The sequence below is a fragment of the Podarcis tiliguerta genome (assembly GCF_965153285.1).
Source record: "Podarcis tiliguerta genome assembly, chromosome: 10".
Lineage (NCBI taxonomy): Eukaryota > Metazoa > Chordata > Lepidosauria > Squamata > Lacertidae > Podarcis > Podarcis tiliguerta.
The window spans coordinates 43,398,634-43,422,823 of NC_139543.1; the positions used below are offsets into that span (position 1 = coordinate 43,398,634).

The following is a 24,190-nucleotide window of genomic DNA, read 5'->3' on the forward strand; positions in this document are numbered from 1 at the left end:
ATGGGAAACTGCAAGGGTTACAAACAATCTTGGGGATTGTCCAGTAGCACCTTAGAGACCAACTAAGTTTGTTCTTGGTATGAGCTTTCGTGTGCATGCACACTTCTTCAGAAAGCATGCACACAAAAGCTCCTACCAAGAACAAACTTAGTTGGTCTCTAAGGTGCTACTGGATAAATTTTATTTTATATATCTATTTCTACTGCATCAGACCAACACGGCTACCTGCCTGAATCTTGGGGATTGTTTGCTCAATGAGGACTGAGCTGCTGATGAGGGGAGCAGAAATGAAAAGGGGAGGGGGACTGGAATGGAGTGTCCTTGAAAAGTTCACAACAGGCTGAAACCCTGAACAGGACTCATCCACACTACAACATTGGATTGCAGATCCTATTTGCCTCCACTGTTGCCCAGCACAGGACTTTCTCTCTAACGTAGTGTATGCTGGGAAATTCTGCCTGCAAGTTTTTAACACCTGTGTGATTGGGCTTTGTTATTCTATATAGACGTCCCACACACCCCACACCGCACATACACTTACGTGAGATCAACACACACGGCTGCATATATGCCCAGCACTGGGAAATGGATAAATAATTTGATTTGAACCCGAAAGTTGGAGAGTCCTGGTGGTTTGCAAGGAGATCCTCCCCAGAGGCTGAAGAAGACATCAGTGAGGGCAGAGGAAGCCCCAAAGAGACTGGAGACACAGCAGGACTTTATTTCGGCTGCTCAGCCTCTCCACCTAACAGCTGGCATGGAGAGTAGCACAGCAGGAGCAGCTTTCCGGCACATCCTCCAGCCTCCTACCGGCCCCAGAACTTCAACTCTAGATATTTTGGTCTGGATTCGAGAGAGGGCAGAGGAGAGACCTGGTGACTAGAGCAAAATAGGGATCTAGAGGCTTTTTAGGTGGTGCTCCCCACTGTGATTTCACTTATGCACACTGGGGCCCAGAACATAACTCCTGCATAAGTGGGGGTGGGGTGCCTGTAGTAGAATAATACAAAATGTGTGCAGGTATATGGAGTCTGAATAACTCTGGTTCTAGGTGCTTGTTTCACACAGGATTGAGAAAAGTACCCCAGAACCATGGAGTAATTCCAGTTGATTCAGCCAATAGCTCAATTGTCCCAGATTCTATTGCACAGAGTGAGTAGGAGGTGGGAGAAGGAAGGAAGGACAGAGCAGGAGGGGAGGGGGCCTGTATTAGAAAGAGTATGAGAAAGAGTTCACTGCATCTGCTGCCTCATTCCCCCTGAGGTGAAAGAATTGGGAGAGGAACGAAATGAGAAAATGTCTCCTGCAATGATGTGGAAAATGGCAGAGAGGCAGGTCAGGTGTTACTATATATTTTTATATTCCCTCCCCAGCCCCTTCGCTGAGGCAGCCGGGGACTTGATTCTGCTCACTGGAGTGTGATGCTCCCCTCAGCACTACCATCCGCCAGCCCCGCAATGTATCACAAATCTTTGTGAACCGAAGAATTGCAATGCTGAATCAGGCCCATGGGCCATCTGAGTCCAGCATCTTGTTCTCATGGGGCCAACCAGGTGCCTGTGGAAAACCCACAGGCAAGACCGGAGGACAAGAGCATCCTTTTTCTAGCAGCTGGTATTCAGAAATATACTGCCTCAGATTGCAGAGGCAGAACATAGACATTGTGGCTAGCATGCCTTATCCCATTCTCTCAACACCCCTGCACTTGCACAGGGCTTCCTCTTTACCTACCAGTTTCTGCCCAGCTTTTGAGCATGTTAGCCAAAGCAGGCAGCTACACAGGAATGTCTTAGCCCACCTACAGACAGTCTACAACTTTCTGTGATGCTCTCTCTACCCTCAAAAAAACTGGTAAACTAAAGATTGCTTGAATTTCATGTAATGACTCAGTACAGTGCAAACTGTCAGTATTACAAATATGATGCGGTTAAGGGTGGTTTGTGCCCTAGTTTATCACTGGAAAGTTAGATACCAACTTTAGGCAATTACCTAAGGACTGATACAAGCTATTCCCCAAGTTAGGTTTTTCAGGCACGAAGTGGCTGCCAGTGACAACTCCATTGGGCCTTGGCCAGGCCACTCACTTTGGCAAGGAGATTTGTGCATGTGTGTTGCCAACAGAGGCAGATTTAGTGGAGTGAGACTGGTTTGCCCATACGGGGCACTGAGCTGAGAGGGCACTGCTGGAGGCACCGCAACAATGACAAACAATGGAAGGCGTTGTACAGGGCACTGAAGGAATTTTAAAGCTCATAATCTGCCACTGGTCACCAATTCTGGTAACCTAGTTTTAGACTACTGTAATGCGTTACACATGGGGCTGCCCCTGAAGGCTGCAATTAGTTCACTATATAACTGCTAAACTGCTATGAGTGCTGGGCATTATCATAATGCCTTTATACAAATATATTGTGTGACCTTATTTGGAATACTGTATATAGTTCTGATCACCTCATCTTTTAAATGGATATTGTACAGCTGGAAAAGGATCAGAAAAAGGCAACAAAGATGATCAAGGGGATGGAACAACTAAGGCCATCCTGTCCATGAGGCAGGCTGAGGCAGTTGCCTCAGGCAGCGTAAGCCCAAGAGGTGGCGAAAAATCGGAACTGGCAGCAGTGCTGGCTTCTGGTGAAATCTCACCGAAACCCACTGTTGTTGCAGCTGTTTCACTGATGCCAACCCAGGTAAGGGTGGTTTTGGCAAGGGTGGTGCAGCAGAACAGGGCAGCACCTCACCGTTTCACCTCAGGCAGCAAAACAAGATGGCTACCTCTGGGAACTCCCCTATGAGGAAAGATTGCAGCATTTGGGACCCTTAGTTGAGCAAAATGGCAAGTAAGTGGTGACATGACTGAAGTTTATAAAATTATAGAGAAAGTGGATAGATAAAGAGTTTTGCTCCCTCTCTCATAACTTTGGAACTCATGCAAATCCAATGAAGCAGAATGTCGGAAGATTTAGGACAGAGAAAAGAAAGTACTTCTTCACACAGCACATAGTTAAACTATGGGACTCCCCGCCCCCGCCCCCCGCCCACCCCAGGGGGCAGTGATGGCCACCACATTAGATGGCTTTAAAAGAGAATTAGACAAATTTATGGAGGAGAAGGCCAGTGGTGGATACTAGCCATAGCAGAGGCTGTGCTCTGCCTCCATGGACTATGGAGGCAATGCTGTTCAATTAAGAGTCCGCTTCTTGTTCAACTACTAACATGCCTTCCCCCACACAAAGCTGTGTGTGTGGTTTTTTTTTTGGGGGGGGGAATTCTTACTATAAGCAACTCCTAGCCACAGAAGAGGGCACGTGACTTTCACTTCATATCTGCAGGATACACACTAGTAAAATGGAGAAGAGTTGGTTCAGGAGGGTCCAATAGGAGGTAATTAGGAGTAATGGGGTGAAACTCAGTCAGAACATCAGGAAACATTTCCAGAGTGAGAGGTTTATTAGACTGTGGAAGGCTGTCTCCCAAAGGAACAAAACCCAATGCTTCAGTGAACTAAACAAAGGAATGGTTTTCTGCATTGTAGGGACCAGTCCTGATTTAACCCACAGATGCTTTTTTGCAACTTGAAGTACTATGGTTTCCCATCCCTCGGTTAATACTAATGTTAACCAGCATTATATAAGAGCACACATAATACATTTCGTATTCACATCTCCATACATCAAGTCAGTGCTGTGGTGCGTAGCAGCTCCCAGAACAAGGCACATACATAAATGCTCCATGATGGCTCACAGGACCAGAAAGCCAAAGATGTGTGAGATTATCTATCATCAAAGCAGGGTTTTTTTCTGCCTGGAATAAGATGTATTAAGGCTGGAGCCCCATAAGTCATTGTGGGGCACTTGTGGGCTCAGAGCCTACCTGCTAACAGCTGGCTCAAGCTGGGATATGAGGTGGCCTAAGCATGAACAAATCTTCCTCCCAAGGCCTGCTTGTGTGAGAAAGGTTTCATCTGAGAATTAAGATGCAAGACAAAAGATACTGTACTGTCATTTTTTCTGCTTGGCCTATTTTATTTTTTATCCTGGCTTTCCTCCCAGAAGCTGAAGGCCTACACCCTGGATGGGCTTGCACTCCTCATGAAGGAGCAGGCTCATAGCTTGGGGATGCTTCTGGATCCACTTCTGTCACTAGAAACTCAGGTAGCCTCAGCAGCTCGAAGCACCTTTCACCAAATGAAATTGAAATGACAGCTGCAATCATTCCTGGACCAGGAAAGCTTGGCCATGGCAGTTTATGTGTTGGTTACTTCAAGGCTGGATCCCTGCAACACGTTCTATGTGGGGCTTGCCTTGCGCTTGATTCAGAAGCTGCAGTTAGCGCAGAATGCTTCAGCACAATTGCTGAGGCAAGCGAGAGCTTGTCAGCAGAGAATACCTGTGCTCAGAGACCTGCACGGGCTGCTGATTTGCTCCTGGGCCAGGTTCAAAGTGTTCCTATTACTGTACAAAGTCCTTAACAACTTGAGACCTCTTCACCTGCCAGATCGCTTTAGGCCACATGTGCCCACTTGACCGCTTCAATCTGTGGAACTGACACTGTTACAGGTGTCCCATAATACCCATTCTGCTCTTGTAACAAACCCATCTTTTGGTGTGGCTGCCTCTACACTTTGGCATAACTTGTCTATTGATACCAGACAGGTACCTTCACTGTACCTGCTGAAAAACATTTTTTTGTTAGACAAGCCTACCCGGATACGTAGAATGCTGTTGTGTTTTTCGTTGGTTCTAATTTTTATTTATTTTTAATACAGTTGTTTCAATTGTTTTTCCAGTAATTTCATTGTTTTTTTTCTTTTTGTAAACCACTTTGGTGGGGTTTTACAATCAAGTGGTATATAAATTTCATGCTGTGAGTGCGGCTTTCATCATATGTTGAAGATACACCTCTTTACCCTGGTCTTTGAAACCTACATGTTTTTCGGGCTCAGCCTATTCTTCTGATTCTAAATTATTTCTAACTGATTTTCACATTGTATTTTTACATTGTCGTAACTCAGCCTAGGACCTTATGGTGAAAGGCAGGTAAGAAATCTAATAAATCAGCAGCAGTATCTTGTTTTGTCTGGAGTAAACCCGGGAACGTTTATTGCAATCCTAAGTGTGCAGGTAAATGAGCTCTTGGTGTAATTGGGTTACCATAATCGTGCTGATTTCAAACTCCTGTCTGAACCTTTTTAAAACTCTTGTAGAGAAATGTGATGCTGGAAGCATCCCTTAGATTTATATTTAAGGCTAACATTTAAAGCTCTAGGGACAAATACTTTCAAAAAGGGGACTGACAGTTCAGCTTTGTCTTATGCAGCGAGATGCTGTCTGTGCATAGGCAGAACCTGGTTATGCTGTTATAAAAGGCTGCATTGTAAAAATAAAATAAAAAGACTTATGGGGGACAATACTTAAATGATACAACGTGTATTTTGTTAAACGTGTGTAAATTAATGCACATTTACACAATGCTAAAAGCGGCAGTCTAGACTTAGAGCCCTGCTTGTTGTATTGTATTGCCTTGGCAACTATGGCACCCATTGTGGGTGTGAGTAATGCCGGACTCAAGTAAGCAAGTTCAGCACTGTTTTTTAATCAGTACTGTAATGTAGTAGGACTGCCGATTATTTGCTACAATTCTGCAAGAAGAATCAACGGGCTCGCTAAAGTTGCAATGCTATGCACACTTACCTTTAAGAGTAGGTTCTAATAAATACAGGACTAAAGCCCATGCAAGCAGGCATAGGATTGCATATATGCCATTGTATATATTTCTTTCTCTTTTTTGGAAGAGTCAAATAGGCAGTGTTGCCTCAGAGCAATTACTGAAAGAATATCAATTTCTACTTGGTGCATTTTACATTGCCACGGGGGTGGAAATCATTTTGCCAACATCCACGAGAAAGGTCCTTTTTTAAAAAAAAAACCAAACCAAAAACTTTCAGTCAGCTAAATCCTTTGATCATGTCCAGATCTCGGGGGTGGGGCAGATACAGATAGATAGAAATTTTTATTTATTGGAATACAATCCTCAGTTTATGAGCGATCATTAGTTTTCACCCTTCACCAAAGATCATATTCCATTCATCATACGCATCACAGATTGACAAACAAATACTAAATAAAATCAAAATTAATGATGGATATGATAGATTTAGAGGTGTAAATCATTCTGGGACTTCTGCCGAGCATTTTTGCAGGTTTCTACTTATGAAAAAGTGAAAAGAACCCTGCTTTTAGTATACATTAAACACAACAGAATGAGCGGAAACTGCTAGTTGTCTCCAGTACAGATGCAGTACTGTAAAGGGAGCAGGGCGGAGAGGCTGTTTTAGGCCATTCCCTTCAGCTCCACCTGGCTACTGATGAACTAAAAATTTGCTTCAGACCATTACTTCTCCCACAGTGGTTCACTCACTCTGTTTTGAGCCATTAACAGCAGGACAGCACAGAAATCGCCCCATCGCTTTATTTCCATGCCAAAGTATGCTTCAGCTGCTTAACTTCTGCAAGTTGAGCTGTTGTTAAACGCACAGGGGAGGAACAAGCAAAAAACCCGAAAACCTGGCTTCCCTGTTTCCCATGGGCTCGCAGAGAGGATGCATAAGCCATCTACACTCTTGCACTGCTTACTGAGCCCCATTTGGAGCCTAATTTCAAAGTATTCTAAAGCCCACATTTATCTCATTGTCAGGAAATGTTTATGCCTATTCTTCCTCTAATATTCCTTGGATAATTTACCAATTCCTCTTAATTATACCCACAAGTAGGACATTAAAGAATCATGCTCCTTTGTTGACGTTTGCATCCTGCAGATATTTGTAGACTGCGATATCCCCCTTTAGTTGGCATTACTTATTATCTGTGTAGTTCAGTGTTTTAATCTTTGTTACATAAGCCACTCTCTCGAGCTTCTCTAGGGCAGCAGCAGCAGCTGGAAAGGGACTGAGCAGGGGGGTGTCGGGGGGGGGGGGAGATGGACAGAGCTCCACAGGCTGCCAGCACCACATGGCAAGACTAAAGAGGGCGTACAAAAATATGTGTGTGCACAAGAGCCTATCACATTCTGCACATATACTAAAGTTTCCTATGCACATGGACTAAATAATAAGCCATACCGAATTGCTACAAGAGCAGCTAACTTTTTAAAAATGCTGCCATTGACATTTATTTTCAATAATTCACTGTTCACTGTCTTGAACATCCATCTTCTCTGATGCAGTGATTTTGACAGCTGCATATACTGGCCATGTTTGCTCAAGGTGTGCTAAAGTATTTATATTTGAGATCCAGTGAGCAGAGTGTTGGACTATAACCAGTGGAAGGGGAGAGATTAAATCCCAATTTAGGGTGCTGAGCTCCCTGTTCCACCCACCAAAGGTGCAGATTGGCAGAAGTGCTGCCAGTGGCCTTCCTAGCAGCAGTAACTCATCAAAGCCCAGAACGGGGGCCTTCTGGGGTGGCAAGGGGCTGAGATAGTCTGGGATTTGCTGAATCACTTGACTACATAGGGTATGATCAGAGCTTAGATGCTATGCTTGCCACACACACCACTCACACCTTCAGCGCTGGGTGGTGGGAGCAACATGACTGGGTGACCTTGGACCCTTGACTATCGTTCTGCCTGGCCTGCCTCATAAGGCTATTGTAAGGAGAAAGTGTGGGAAATTGCAGTCAACTATAACTAGCAACTATAACTATAACTAGGACACGGGTGGCGCTGTGGGTAAAAGCCTCAGCGCCTAGGACTTGCCGATCGAAAGGTCGGCGGTTCGAATCCCCGCGGCGGGGTGCGCTCCCATCATTCGGTCCCAGCACCTGCCAACCTAGCAGTTCGAAAGCACCCCCGGGTGCCAGTAGATAAATAGGGACCACTTACTAGCGGGAAGGTAAACGGCGTTCCGTGTGCTGCGCTGACTTGCCAGATGCAGCTTGTCATGCTGGCCACGTGACCCGGAAGTGTCTGCGGACAGCGCTGGCTCCCGGCCTATAGAGTGAGATGAGCGCACAACCCTAGAGTCTGTCAAGACTGGCCTTTACCTTTTATAACTAGCAAGCTTGGAGCTAGTTTATGCATGAAAGGGTTAAGACCACAGCATTGTATTCCCAGACTAGACTCAGGTCACATAGCCTCACCTACAGCAAAGAAGGAAATAAAGCTTCTTTGTTCACTCTCTTCCACAATGTGAAGTCAACCAGGCAACATGTCTGCACTGCTTCAAGCCCAGATTATGTGCTCAGAACTATTTTTCTGTATTTTGTACCCCAAGAATTTTCTTCCTGTGTCCTTCTTGCTTCTGCATGGAATAACACATGAATCTGAAGTTTGTAACTTTGAAGTTTGTAAGTAATGCATGTAAACTTACTAAATGGTGTGGTCTGTTCATTGCAAGAGGCGTAGAAACAGGGAAGCACTGTAAGCAGACCAAATGGGATATTAAAAAGGTCTAACAACCTATATTCCTAGCTCTTCACTGTGCTGCATTATTCTATTTTAATACTCTGCTGAGGGCTCACTCTTGCTGGACTGTGTGTTTAGCCTTGCACTTTGGATCTAGGGATCCAGCCAATTCTTTTCTTAATTACCCCACACATGTGATCTGTCTTATTTATTTTTCTCCCCACAGAAAGGGTGTGGAAAAGAACCATAAACACTTCCTTGAGCTCTTTGGAGGAAAGCTGGGATATACATGTAATAAATAAATTACTTCTCTGTAGCAATATTGTTTTAGTATATGTATACAGTGCATTCTTACTCCTATATTACCTTGAGCATTTGCAACTTTGATTCTTCAGTCTTTCTTCCAAGTTATCACTTGAATGCAATTGAAATTTAGAACTGTGATTCCTGTATTGGGGGAGGTTGGACCCTATAATTCTATATTTCTTTGATACATATGCTTGATTAGCTGCATGACCTAGAATTGTACATAGAGTGGGTTATTCTGACCGAAAGCCCAGCCAAATTTAAGACAATATACTTATTTTTGGGCATTGATCACACCTGGCAGTGTCCATTGCTGGGAAAGTCTCTTTGAGCCACTCCAGGCTTTACTGCTGATATCATAGTGTCTGACTAATAACGTGCTACCTACTGGAAGGCTGTTAAGACCACATAGGCACAGGGTGTCCATGGACTGTAGCTATAGCTACAACAGACCAGTGATTGAGATGTGAATGTCTTCTTCGTGGATGCCTATTCCAGTGTCCTCCTTGCGAAGACCAGGCTACAGCCAAGAACCATGCAATCTGGGCTTTAACCATATTCCATCAAACCTGTAAAAAGCATACCCATTTCAGTTCCTTAATATGCCACACTGCATACACCTGAGAGGAAGTCCCATTGAACTCAATAGGACTATTGAATAGACTTTTAGTGAATCACACTTTTAGAGGATTGAGACTGGACTGTTTATCAGCTGGACACACTGACTCCAACCATTTAAATGTATGACTGGGGGGAAAGTCTAACAAATTTTTTGAATACGTATAACAGCAACTAAAACAACAGAATTAAAGAGAAAGAATTCTAACTAAAAATAGATCAAAATGTTAATGTTTCTTGGGGCAGGGGAGGAATAGTTATACCACTCCACTGGGATGGAGGCCATTGCTATCAGGAAGAAAAGAAGGCTCTAAATAATTAAACGGTGTCCCTGGGCCTGTGTAGAATGACTGAATATCCGTTCTTCTGCTTTCAATCAGATAAGTAGGAAGATCAAGAAGTATACAGGGCAAGAAGAAGAAAAGGAATCAAGAGACAAGAAGAAGGGGAAGGGTGTGAGCACATGGCTGTGTGTTAGCCTGGCGAAACGTTAGTGGGCAGTTCCAAGGGAGGGCAGGGAATGCAATAAATGTGGGAAATTATTTATATGATTGTAAAAAGTCCTGGGCGGTGCTGGAGATAGATTTCATATTAGGGATGTGGCCTATATTCCCGGGCAGCTTATATTGAGACCAATACAGTACATAGTGCACCTCATGTCATTTGTGTCCTTCATTTACCCAACAGAAGAAATCGAGTTCTGTTTTGCTCAATGTGCACTCTTGATGTATACTTTTGCAGCAATAAGTACTATTAAGTGACATATTGTGTCGATAGCTATTTTTGTTTGCTTTAGGTTTGAACTTGAATCCTTTTGATCCGTTTTAGAGCTTTTTCTGCCTAAAATTATTTTTGATCTCCAAGATTCTAAATTCTATAAAGACATAGGTTCAGGCATATCCTGAACTCAATTTAAGAAACATGCATATGCTCTCCTCCCTCACCCCTCCTTCTACTGTGTACCAACTTCTGCATTTGAATTACATTTTGTTTATATCACAGTTTCCTGTTACACGTGAGCCACAAAACTGTGGTTTAATTAACCATGGCTTACAAACGATGATAGGAAACTAGCCAAGTTCATTCTGCCTGAGCTGGCTTTATGAGTCTGATGGACTTTAGTCCAGTAGAGAACATGTTCAGAATAGTAATCCTAACCTCACACAGACACTTACTGGTTAATATACTGCGAGCAAAGAATGCACAATAGCAGCTTGAGATGCTGGAACAGAAGAAGACTGCTGTCTCCAATTAGAACTGCAGGGAGACTTTAAAAGGCCTTAATAGATTCCCCCCAAATTGGAATTTGGCTGGAACACTGGTGCTAATGATGTTCTACTTGCAAATAGTGCCATTGGGCTTTTGAGACACAAAACAACTGGGTTCTTGCTTAGAACTGTATTTCACATGTAATGCAATCAGGCTGCATACAGATTACCAGCTTAAAATGAAGCCAGGCCATTCGTTTCCCCAGTTTGGATCAAAACTGGTTTGAGGGGAAATGCGTCAATTCAAGTTGCTGAGTGGCTGAGACAACCCAGTCAGATGGGCAGGGTATTATTATTATTATTATTATTATTATTATTATTGACATCCCTATCTTCACTGGAAAAATGTTGGAGGGTATGGCTCCTGATTTGAGAATGGATGGGTAGAACTTATGAGTCAACGCCTCCCCTACCTTTCATTTCATTCCATCAATGAAGCCAGGATTGGCCCACCTATGAGGGAAGGTGAGGCGACCACATCAGGTGGCTTGCCTTAGGTGCCAAAATGTATTGGGCTGGCCCTGAACAAAGCAACAAGTAAATTCCTCCTCTTATCTTGCTTGTTGTACATCTCTGCATGCAAAAATAATGAAGGGAGCTAGGGAACCGCCTTGTTCCATGGCCTTTTCACTGCTATGCAAGTCCATGGAAGTGTGACCATATGAGCACGCCAGTCACAAATGTGTTTGGCATAGTCTCTTCTCCTGAAGAGAGGCTGTTCTAGCTGCTGCCGGCCTGCCATAGGGAAGGCAGGCTACCTACTGTTTCAAACCATATGTCCCTCTCTGAACAGCCCTATTCAGCAAGACAAGAGGTTGCATAGACATTTCTAATAAGCACACACATTAAGCTTTGCCAATCCCAAAGCCCGAGAATACCGTATGTGTGGCCTAGACATTTCCAGGTTAGTAGTAATAAACAAACCCGCCACAAATACACCCCTATTGTTAAGAAGTGATCCTTATTCACAAGAACAGAGTATCCTCCACAGATCTGGGATAAAAGCAGAGTGAGATGCTCTCAGAGTAAATTTTTTTCATTTGAAGTATAAGGGCTCTCTCGCTTTCTCTTACTACCCCAGGGCAGGAGAGAACCTTATTATTTTTAATTACTAATACTACCCACTGATTAAAGATTGATTAACTAGCTACTTTTTAACTAATTAAAAAGTTGATTGGTTTAATCATATTTTCATAATACCAAAAACCTCCATATACACACATTTTACTGATACGAAAGTAGGCATGAGATAACTTACAGCAAAGTAAACAAAATCTGTTACTCATTGTTAGAAGGAAAACTCAGTTCTAGTGTTTGGCCTTCGTTCCATTTTATGGTAGCACACCAGAACCAGAACTGAGCAAAATAATAATAAAGTGTGCCTTTAACTTCCAGCCCCTGTTTTCTAAATTTGCCCTGAGTGATTAAAATAGTCCTTCACCAATTATTCCCCCGAGCTGATTAAGCAACCCAGTTAAGCCAATTAAAGCTGACAGCCCTCTTAATTATTGTTTGGACAACTGGATGTTCATTTCATAGGAGCTGCCAATATTTTGCCTTTAATTTCTGTTCCAAAATGGAGCAAAATATTAAAATGTCAGACACTCAAATGTCTGGGTAAATTATGCCCAAATGTTCCTTATTTGGGAATGGCAAAATATTCTGACTTAACTGCTAAATGTTTTGAGGTGTGGGGGTGATGAAGCATGCTATTTTCACTTGTTTAATAGAAAGATTTAACAAACAATATTCTGCAAAAAAGCAAAAATCTGAATGTTAAAATGTCTCTAGAATGGAAACATTTTTTTAAAAAACAACTAATGTTAGAATTAGCAATCGTGTGATCCTACCAAAATCCTATTGTTGGGCTAAATAACTGATGATGAAGAAGAAGATAACAGGTTCACATAGTCATACAGTGTTTTTACCCAAATAAATTGAAGCTTGACAAGTCAGCCTTTAGGGAACTAGAAGAGGAAAACGCACAGATTCCCTTTGCCGATATGCTATGTAAGTAACTCTGGGGCCTGCGGAGCGAAGAAGAGGAACATGCAGAGGAAACTTCAGTCTGCCAAATTTATCTAGCTAACTCCCAAGTTTTTGAGAACAAGATTTGAAAAATGAAGACAATATCACTAAACTGAGAAATCTGAGCTGATCTTGGCATAACATATAGATTAGTAGGAATATTCATCAACCAATATTCTGCATTGCACCATCAATGCTACACTGCAGCTTTCCTAAGAAGTGGAAGTGAAGAATGACATCTTGAAACTGGCTGGGGAATGTTAGGTCAGCAGAATGTAATGAAACAAGAGCTATTAATCCCCATGCTTCAGGGTATATAGACTGATTACCAGCTGGAATCAGAGAAAAATGTGCCCCTGTAGTGTAGTATTGTACAGTGAAATGTAGGATGAGAAGCCTTCCATTGAGCCTTCAGGAACAAGCTACGGATAGAGGCAGGATAACAAAACCAATGGGCCATTGATCCACAGAACCACAGCCGGCCTTATATTTTAATGGTCCCACTGGAATCTGGCAAGGGCATGGGGAAGGGCATATGTATATCCTTGTGGGGTGGGAGAACACGTAATGAGCTACCAATCACAACTGAGCTACCATTAATGAGCTACCAATCACATTTGAAAGATGTTTGCCCAGCATGTTCTTGGGCTATTAAGAGCATACTGTATTTTTTGCTCTATAAGACTAACTTTTTCCCTCCTGAAAAGTAAGGGGAAAAGTGTGTGGAGCGAATGCAGGCTGCACAGCTATCCCAGAAGCCAGAACAGCAAGAGGGATTGTTGCTTTCACTGCACAGCGATCCCACTTGCTGTTCTGGCTTATGAGATTCAGAATATTTTTTTTCTTGTTTTCCTCCTCCAAAAACTAGGTGCGTCTTGTGGTCTGGTGCGTCTTATAGAGCAAAAAATACAGATATTTTTAAAAGTGGGCTTTGGAAGTGAATGATCTGCATGCTTTGTTTGTGAGGAAAGGTACAAGAACTGCTTTCACACTAGGTTGATTTGAGACTGCCAATCTTTCAATCAATTTCTGTTCCTATTTGTTATGAAATGAATTGCAGTGGGTGATCCTTAGCCTGCGTAAGCAACACTGTTTACTCCAACGCAGTCTCACCGCTGGCACTTGAAGCTGAGGACACATGACGTTACCTACAACCCATCTGTATCCTGTAGTTTCTTGAGAAATGCTGCTGATTGATTTGTTTTCCCTCAAAACAGTTTCCACCTGATTTGAAAATGTAAGCCGTGGTTAAGCTGAGGGGGTGTACATCCGAGATGGTTTTTGCACATGTGCAGGTGACTGTTTAACGGTGTATCAGTTCTTCCTGCTACCTCTTCATCATCCTTGGGTTGGTTATTGTAATAGTGTAGTTGTATCCTTATTTCTTCAGCTGTGAGGAGCTTTAGATACATTTGTGTGGGAAAGCGACACGCACACACACATGCATGACGGTGATAATGATGATAATGGTAAGAAGAAGGAGAAGGAAGGAATTGTTTTATTGGTTTGCCCAGAAAAAGCGACAGGCAGCAAGGAAGCTCTACATGACTTCACTGAGAAGTCAAAATAATGGTGCAAATATATTGGCTGCCTCTTGAAGGGAAAATAAATGCAATAAATGTTTTAACTGAAAGCAAGCAGAATTGTAGAAAACAGCTGAGTAAGACTGATTTCATGCCTGCCACTTACAGCTCTCTTGAGTATTTCTTCTGCTTTTGGTGTACATATGTGAAAAACAGAAATGCAATTTTAAATGTGCTAGTATCAGGTCTTAAAATGATTTATTAGAGCAGTGGTTTTCAACCAGTGTGCCGTGGCACCCTGGGGTGCCTTGAATGATGGTCAGGGGTGCTGCAGGCAACCCTGGTCTCCATCCCTCTTTCCTTCCTTCCCTCCTCTGATATCCTCTTGCATCTCTGCCTCTCAAAGGCTTACACAGCTGTTTGTTACAGCAGCTCTGTCTACAAGCTCTCCATGTGAATGGTGCCTTTGGGGCTGGCCAGGGGGTGCTTCCCAGGCCCCTGTGGGGCAGTGTCAGGAGACACCTCTCTTTGGAGGGGACAGCTCAGAGACCAGGGGTGGCAGCAGCAGCTGCCCAGAGGACTCCCAAGGAGAGGAGGCTGAGGGAACACTCCACAAGGGAGGGTGTTCAAAAAAGCATGAGAGGCTGCCAGCTCTGCAGGCAAGGGGTGCCATAACTGGGCTCCTGAGCCCCACAGGGGTGCCACAGAAAAAATGTAGTTGGTCAAGGGAACCATGGGCTCAAAAAGGTTGAAAACCTCCGGGTTAGAGGACTGGAACTCCTCTTTTGGTCATGCAGGAAGATGGATTTACAATCCCATTTCAACTTTATGTGTGTTTGGTATCACCTGTGAACATATTTATTCTACTTGAATCCCATTTTCTGGGATTCCATTTTCTGGGGTCATCATAGGCATGTGTGCAGGCCTTTTTTCACAATTTAACCTCCCGAATGCCCCTTACAGAAATGGAGGGGAAACCTCGTTTTGTTGAAGCTAATGGTTGAAGGAAATTCCTATCGGTTCCATTGGTGTGGAGAAAATGACATTTTGAGGGGCTTCCAGGAGGAGCTTAATATCATAAACAAACTGAGATATTGTGAATTGGCCAGGGGTGGTTGTGGGTTTGTATGGCTTTTTTTATATTATTGGATACCTCCGCCCCAGCCCCCCCCCCCCCCGGTAAATCTGGATTAATTTGGGAGCGGCACAGAGAGACATTTTGATGAAAATTGTGTGGACGGCACCAAAAAAAAAAAAAAAATCCTACATGAAGAGCACAAAACTCATTTGGAAGCACCCACTGTTTTCTGCCTCAGTTGCTGATTCTGATCCAAAGAGGGGAGGAGGAATTTTTACTTTTGCTTCCCTTCAAAAGGATGTATGGTGTGCATTGTCACTGGCAACACTGGTGAAACTGACATTTGTTCCTTCCCTGACTTTATCCTTCTCACCAGAGAGCAAGGTGCGAGAGTGAAGGCAGGTAAGCAATATGCATGTGAGATACAGTACATCCAAACTGAGTTGCAGGGCAGTATAATCTGAAATATGTACATGGGGGTGAGTGATGTCTTCTCCACCACCTCTTGCAGGTAGTCTAGTGACATCTGAAAATGGGAAAAACATACTTAGCTTGTGAACAGTAGTACAGTACTGCACATTATCTGTAGCAAGGGGAGATTTCCTAGTGGAAGTTAAAAGCCATATATTCTTCTAGCCTTGGGGTGGGTTCACTATTCTCTGGTTTGCACCTCTCTACTGAGCCAAATGGGGGACGTGGGTGGTGCTGTGGGTTAAACCACAGAGCCTAGGACTTGCCGATCAGAAGGTCAGTGGTTCGAATCCCCGCAACGGGGTGAGCTCCCATTGCTTGGTCCCTGCTCCTGCCAACCTAGCAGTTCGAAAGCACGTCAAAGTGCAAGTAGATAAATAGGTACCGCTCTGGCGGGAAGGTAAACGGCGTTTCCATGTGCTGCTCTGGTTCGCCAGAAGCAGCTTAGTCATGCTGGCCACATGACCCAGAAGCTGTACGCCAGTTCCCTCGGCCAATAAAGCGAGATGAGCGCCGCAACCCCAGAATCGGCCACGACTGGACCTAATGGTCAGGGGTCCCTTTACCTTTACTGAGCCAAACACAGAATTCCTCAAACTGTTACTAGGGCCATCATACAGGCTCACAGAAGAGAATGCATCTTGGGGAGGCCCAGCCAGTGTCCAGCATCAACAGAATGCTGCAGTGAATACCATTCCTCTTCCTCTTCCTCCCCTACTTCTTCCGCTTTCCTGAGACTTGAGGTGAAGCAATGCATTTCTCCTCTAAACTCTCATGTTGAATCCTCTTGCTCTACATTATTCAGTGTTTCTCAGCTGCGGTAACTGCTGAGATTCACAGAAGCGTTTTAGCACTTTCTGCAGAAATAGGTGCTTCTGGGGGGAGGGAAGCACTTCCTCTCTACTCTCGCAGGTAGGAAGTGTGTTCAGGTAAGTAAATGCTGCCTTAAAACATGGCCATCAGGTGACCAGATGGCTCCTCATGGGGTTCCATGTGCCCCATGGTAAGTTTATTAGCAGCCACCACATGATACTAAGATCATGTGTATTATGCCTAGAGTCAGACGAAAATCAAGAATTAAAGCCAAAGCATATTGGTATTTTTGCTTTAAGGCCAACTCCCAGGCAGAGAGCCTTTAGCAACATAGACTCATCATATAGCTAGATGAGGGAGCTTGGTGCAATCTTTGCCTGGCTGAAGTCTGTTAAGTTAATCTGCTGTACTCCACAAAATAAACCCAGTTCTACTATAACCATCCTGTGTCTAACATGAATATAAACACATGCAAGTATATGTGTACAGAATACAGAATCACAAAATATCCAGGCTATGACCATTGTATATAAAACAGTAAGTTCTCCAAATAATGTAGATAACAATTGACGAGATCACCATGATTGTATCTTGTTTCATACTTCTTCAGAAACAAATTGGGTCATTATTCATGGATAGCAGACATTAATCCCCTTATTGTCTTTCCCCTCAAATGTCTTTCAAAACTTTTTCTTCCTTTCAGGAACATGTTAATCCTGTAAATTGTGGCTCCACGGCATGCACCTAGGCATTTGGGTTCTTCATCCTAAAAGAACTGTGATCCTAAAGTGAAGAGTTTCCAGATCATGAGCAAGGGGCACATATATTGAAATGCCAAGACCTACCAAAGCTGCTAGGGGCAACAGGGATAACATGGTGCCGAAAGGAGGGGGGGGGAATCTAGAAAGAATCTAGAATTATATTGAGATGTTCCTGTTGGTTCTCATGTAAGTGGTTGCACTTATGCAGCAATAATATCACTTCCCATTGTCTCATTTGTATACTGTTGTCAGTTAGTCAAAAGTACATCCCATCTGTTATCTAGCTTTAATCCTAACAACAGCCCTGCAAAGTCAGTGGTCACTTGGGGGGGATACACCACCACTCAGGGCGAATCACAATGTACACTCAGAATACCTCCACAGACACCAAGGAGTGGATGCAATGAGGCATTCTAATAATAATAATAACAACTTTTATTTATACCCTGCCCTCCCCGGCCAGAGCCAGGCTCAGGGCGGCTAACACCAGTAAAATTACAGTAAAAACATAATAGGAAAAGAAAAAAAGAACAATTTAAAATACAGGTTAAAATGCAATTTAAAATGCAGCCTCATTTTAAAAGTAGCCCGTAGATCAAAACCATAAGGGAAGGGAAACATAAGGATCAGACCGAGTCCAAACCAAAGGCCAGGCAGAACAGTGTGGTGTAGTGGTTAAGAGCGGTAGTCTCATAATCTGGGGAACCGGGTTCGTGTCTCCGCTCCTCCACATGCAGCTGCTGGGTGACCTTGGGCCAGTCACACTTCTTTGAAGTCTCTCAGCCCCACTCACCTCACAGAGTGCTTGTTGTGGGGGAGGAAGGGAAAGGAGAATGTTAGCCGCTTTGAGACTCCTTAAAGGGAGTGAAAGGCAGGATATCAAATCCAACTCTTCTTCTTCTTCTTCTTCTTTCTTGCAGGCCCTGCGGAAAGATGTCAAGTCCCGCAGGGCCCTAGTCTCTTGTGACAGAGCGTTCCACCACGTCGGGGCCAGTGCTGAAAAGGCCCTGACCCTAGTTGGAACCAATCTAACCTCCTTGAGGCTCAAGACCTCCAAAGTGTTGTTATTTGTGGACCTTAAGGTCTTCCGAGGGGCATACCAGGAGAGGCGGTCCCATAGGTACGTGGGTCCTAGGCCTAATGTTCTTCTGCTATTCTATTCTGCTCCTCTGAATAGATATCTTAAAACTTTAGAGGTGCATTTTTAGTTCACCATTTCCCATCTTTATAAACCTCCCTCATTCACAGACTTGCATGCAGTTGTCCAATCCTCTGCAGGTGTCTCTTCCCCACCCCCCACCCCCAATAGATTTTTACTTTTATTTTCCAAAAGTCATTTATTTCCCAGAACTTTTGAGCAAATGCCATTCACCCATTTAGGTAGATGTGTGAGGAGCTGCCTTCTGCAAACCTTCACAGGACAAACAAAATCCATTCACCCCTAACTGGGGTTTTGGATATCTTTTTGATCCAAGAGGAGTAACAAAAACACACAGGCTCAGAGGTGGAACTTATTCTCCACCAGTTCCAACGTGAATTGACTCTACCAGTCTGAAAAATATTTTTAAACCTTGATTTCCACTGCTTAATGGAGAGCAGAGTTCAGTCATTCTTTTCCTTGCTAGCCAGACAGGGAAAGCCTTTGTGAAACTGGGCAAACATGGAATTGCACAGCTATGCTTCCGGTATAGTGCCTTACAATTTCCATTCCATTTGATTTATTTTGGAGAGTAGCAAGAGGTTGGTAATGACAAGCAGAGTTTTCTTCTGCCTTGCCTTGCTATGCAGATAAGTAGAATTTAAAGAGACGGTGAGTGGCATTTCTCCTTATTGCTTAATTGAAAGTACTGGTTTGCTCAGCTTTTTTTTTTTTTTTAAGGATGCAAGCAGAGAAGGCAAGAGTGGAGTAACAGGGACCCCAGGCCAGAAGCTCCCAAATGGCAGGAGGTCCCAATGGGGGTATTACTTCACATGGAGCGACCCTCCAGAAACATGCCACGTTTTCTGCAGGGCCGTGGCAGCCCCATAGAGATCAGAGTTGCCAACTGTGTGAGAATTCTTGTACACATATGAGAATACCAGGGCTGTGTATACACCATACATTGAAAGCACATATGCACTCTGCAAGGAATCCTGGGAATTGTAGTTTACGCCTCATGGAGTTACATTTACCAGCACCCTTAACAAGCTACAGTTCCCAGGATTGAGGGGCGGGGAAAGTGCTTTAAACATGCTCTAAAACAGGCATAGGCAAACTCGGCCCTCCAGATGTTTTGGGACCACAATTCCCATCATCCCTGATCACTGGTCCTGTTAGTTGGGATTATGGGAGTTGTAGTCCCCAAAACATCTGGAGGGCCGAGTTTGCCTATGCCTGCTCTGAAAGTATGGTGCAGCCAGGTTCTCCATACAAGGCACAAAATATATATGTACACACACACACACACACACACACACATATATACACAAAACTTTCCCAAGATTTTCGTGTCTGCCACCTACAGAAGGTGGCTGTGCTTTTCCTGATGTGGAAATGTTTCATAAAGGTTCTGTGCTGGCCGCTAGTCACCATTGGCTCCAGCTGCTCCCCTGTGAGCTGCCTTTGGATCCTATTCGTTTGCTCCGTCGAGTGGATGGTCAGCGTTAAATGTGCTATAAATTTCCTAACTGTGGCAAGAGTTTGTGGGATGTGGAAGCGGTTGGCACAAAAATAGGGGTTTGATTCCTAAAAGGTAAAGGGTAAAGGGACCCCTGACCATTAGGTCCAGTCGTGACCAACTCTGGGGTTGCGGTGCTCATCTTGCTTTACTGGCCGAGGGAGCCGGCATACAGCTTCCGGGTCATGTGGCCAGCATGACTAAGCCGCTTCTGGCGAACCAGAGCAGCTCATGGAAACGCTGTTTACCTTCCCGCCGGAGCGGTACCTATTTATCTACTTGCACTTTGACGTGCTTTCGAACTGCTAGGTTGGCAGGAGCAGGGACTGAGCAATGGGAGCTCACCCTGTTGCAGGGATTTGAACTGCCGACCTTCCGATCGGCAAGCCCTAGGCTCTATGGTTTAACCCACAGCACCACCCGCCTCCCTTTTGATTGATTCCTATGCGTATGTTAAATAGACTGCCTGGTGTAACCCTAGGCTTAGAATAGATAGGAAACATTTTCTCTTTGGGGAAAATGGGCTGATGAATCCGTGCCTTAAATCAACTGATCGGGGGAAGCGATGAATTCCTCCCCTTTTCTGATCTATGGGAAGTACACACCCTCCCATCAGCTGCAAGCTGGCAATATTTGTAATTAAAACCTCTGTTAACTACTTTGCCCTGGAGCACTAAGCGTCTCAGAACACCCTGCATTGTCAGAGGACTTTAAAGACTTCTGAACAGCACCCTGAGACAGTGATAATGTTTTTAACCAAACCCTAAAGGTACAAGGTTCAACCAGATCTGGAGGGACTCAGAGCAGAATGGAATGGCAGACATGAGCATCCAGTTCATATGAGGCAATAGAGCAAAACATTGGCTTCTGTCGTGCTGCTTTCGACAGACATTAGAATGTTTTTGATACTATAAAATTATTGTCCAGAGTTTATTTGACTCCATGGTGCCTTTTTGGGGGGTGGGATTAACTAGCACCCTAAATACAAGGCCCAGGGTTCATCTACACTTCCCATGTCCCATGGCTAGAAAGATCCAAGATCTTTTCTGCTTTCTAGGCATGGGTCCAAGAGATTTTTCCTTTGCCCCACTCCTTTCTCGGGGGAAATCCACTCTTTAATGCTAAATCAGAGCAAGCGTCAATCCGGAGAAAACCCTCATTGCTGTTTGCTCTGATTGAGTGTTAAAAAGTGCTTTTCCCTGGGGGGAAGCAGTGGGACAGGGGGAAGAGTGGATAGTAAATAGAAGACAAGCATGCACAATCTCTGATATAAAACGATATGGGTAACGTAACCCCCCCCCCTTTCCTCTTTATCTATACAGTATGGATCATCTGCCCAAAAAACCCCCCAGAGCCTATTAGTTATTCTTAACATGGATATATTTTACTTAGTCTTCAACTTTGAGCCTTGTCTGTATTTGTCTTATGTGACACTTAGAATCATAGAATTGTAGAATTGGAAGGGGGCGTGAGGGTCATCTAGTCTAACCCCTTGCAAAGCAGGAATCTTTCACACCCCATGGGGCTCGAACCCACAACCCTGAGATTATGAATCTCGTACTCTGCCAACTGAGCTATACAGCCTCAACTGGATTGTTCATTTCACTTACCTGTTTTATGCCTCTTTCTTGGTACATAATGTATACTGCATTTCAGTTATGGTATAGTTGCATTTTGTTTTTATTCTGTTGTTATGCCATTTTACGGAAATATATTCTGTGACGGGTGGTCTTCTATTTGTGCCCACAGTATTCTTTTGTAATAAAGCTAGAAAGAAAAAGAAAGAAAGAAAGAAAGAAAGAAAGAAAGAAAGAAAGAAAGAAAGAAAGAAGAGATGAATACTGACTTAACTAGCATTCATAAGCAAAAGCTGGGTTGCAACAATCCGTTTGCTGGCATTTGAACACCAGGATACTGTTCCAACCAGTGAGAGTGGTGTGAGGAAGAGCCGTGCTTCTGCAACTCACCCTTAGGTGCTGGTGTGCCACTGCAGCATGAGCATAAAGGTCACTGCCTAAACTGTGAACCCATTTGCATTCATCTGCCTGTGTGTTCAGACCTCACAAATGCCCATCCTTCTCCAGTGAGTATAAAAGGGTTTGTGGGTGTGGGTGTGGGTGGGTGCGTGCGCACACACACACACACACGGCAGCTTGGTGATCAGTGAATGAGAAGGTAGCCCTCTGGGTTCGCTTCCCCCGCAAAGGATGTCCTGCTTGACACCAGAATGTCCCTGGTCCTCTCCTGCCTTGTGTATGTGGCACCTTTGAAATATTTAGGATTCTGATTGTGCCATTAAAGATTAAGTCAGTGCGCAGCAAGTCACATTCTGCCTTCTGGAATCAGCACAATAAATTCCAACTGTGGAGCTGCAGAGAGATGTATCTGCAGGCAAGATGTGGTCCTACATTTCCAGTGTTAGTTGAGGTGGCTACTGAAGCAGAATTCTGATCTGACACACAGCGATGTAAATCCAGAGCAATTTTTATGATTCCACTGGGGCTGCTTTCTTGTGGCATGGAAGTATCGCAGACTTGAATCTGTTCTCCCAGAAAAGGTGCTTAATTTTGCATTTCAGGTCTCTCAGATCTTAATCTTTGTAGTAAAACATAGAATCATCGATTCAATACAGGGCACCCCATTTGTGCCAGATGTACTGACTGCTGCTTGAAAATCTATACAGCCTGCAAATTGTTTGCCCTGGATAGCTGTCACTCTGCTGCTGAGTGTTCTATCCATTTCCTATACAGGGCAAAAAGAGCATCTATCCATGTGCTAGTCTTAGAGGATCAGAGCGTAAGATCAAATGTTGAGATGTATAATTTATTTAGCTAAGCCAGCAGTGCTCAACCTGTGGTTCCCCAGATGTTGGACTACAATTCCCATCACCCCGAGCTCTGGCCTTGCTAGCTAGCGGTGATGGGAGCTGTAGTTCAACAACATCTGGGGGCCCACAGGTTGAGAAAGACTGAGCTAAGCAATCAGTGGAAACATGTATCACTCAAGAGAGATACTAGCCAGATTTACACACCTGGATATGCCACAACATGGCTTATCATGACCATGCAGTTGTTCTGGATCCTAGAAAGGAGCTTGCCCAAACTTTGCTGCCCCCCAGGTTTCTTTTGGGCAGTGGAGGGTAGCAGCTTAGGATGGTTTAGTACGGCATCCATCCAAACCCAGGATAGTGGTTAAGGTCTCTTTCTCCTTAATTACAACCTGTAACCTTAGGACAAACATTGACTACAAGTTGCAGCTAAGGAGGAGAAACCTTAACCATGATGCTGGGTTCAGAAGACACAAATGTGGCAAACCTTGGTTTAGTTGCCATGCCTCACTGGCCAGAAAAACTCAGCAGCTGCAATCTCCTCCTTGGGAACCAGCACATCCTTGCTAAGCCATGGTTTAGCTTAGCATGACATGCAAGCAGTTAGAAAGGTCCTTCTGCAGTAGATGGAGAGAGTGGACCTCACCATTATCATTAAAAAGGAAATGATAATACATTTTGGATGGGGCTAGCTTTAAATTTAGCTTTCAGAATTTGTCCCCTAAGTATATTCAGCTATAAACTGGTGTGAGGTATAGGGGAGCAGGGGCAGGTTAAATTTAAATTAGGGGAAATTGTCTTCTCTTCCTGGTTAGAAATAATGGTGCAGTTCGCAAAGTCTTGAGTCTTCCAGCTGTGTCCTGTGCTTCTATAATAATACAGCAAGCAAGATTTAATGATTGCATTGTTTAAATTGGACCGCTGGGTTTCACTGTTGTATGATGCCTAAGGTGACTTTGAACAAAGAGATAACTCACGCATTTTGTTTTTTTAAAAAGGTAGATTAAAATAAAAACAATGTAATGTGAGACACCTACAAGGGAAAGGTGATTTCTGCCATAAGCCATGAACCAGACAGGTGGTTCTTGTACAGCAAACAAGGCACAAGCAAGCAAGGCAAGAATCATGTTCCAGTAAAGGGCCCCTTCAGATGATTTGTTTATTCAGCATTCATCCTGATTTCCTCACCCCAAGTTTTTGTAGTTGTTAGATAATTTCTGGTCTTTAGTTGAGCCTTAATTCTGATTAGTTTATGGGGCTGTCATAAAACAAAATGAGCATTCATCCTGATTTGTTAGCAGGGTATTTACCTGTCTTCGTATTAATTGCCCTTCCATCCCAGATTTCAGGGCATTTCCCATCACTTTCCTAACTGCAAAAAGTCTTTGTTACACTAGGGTGACAGAACACTTTAATCCACTTCAATTGCACAAACCTAAA

General features: G+C 43.8%; 1 long non-coding RNA gene across 1 annotated transcript; it reads left to right on the plus strand.

Moving 5' to 3' along the window:
* The first annotated feature begins 1,273 nt into the window (after positions 1–1,273).
* On the plus strand, positions 1,274–9,766 carry LOC310658782. Its single transcript, XR_014502496.1, has 3 exons — positions 1,274–1,335; positions 8,627–8,691; positions 9,705–9,766. It is a non-coding gene; the product is annotated as an uncharacterized lncRNA (long non-coding RNA).
* Positions 9,767–24,190: the final 14,424 nt, after the last annotated feature.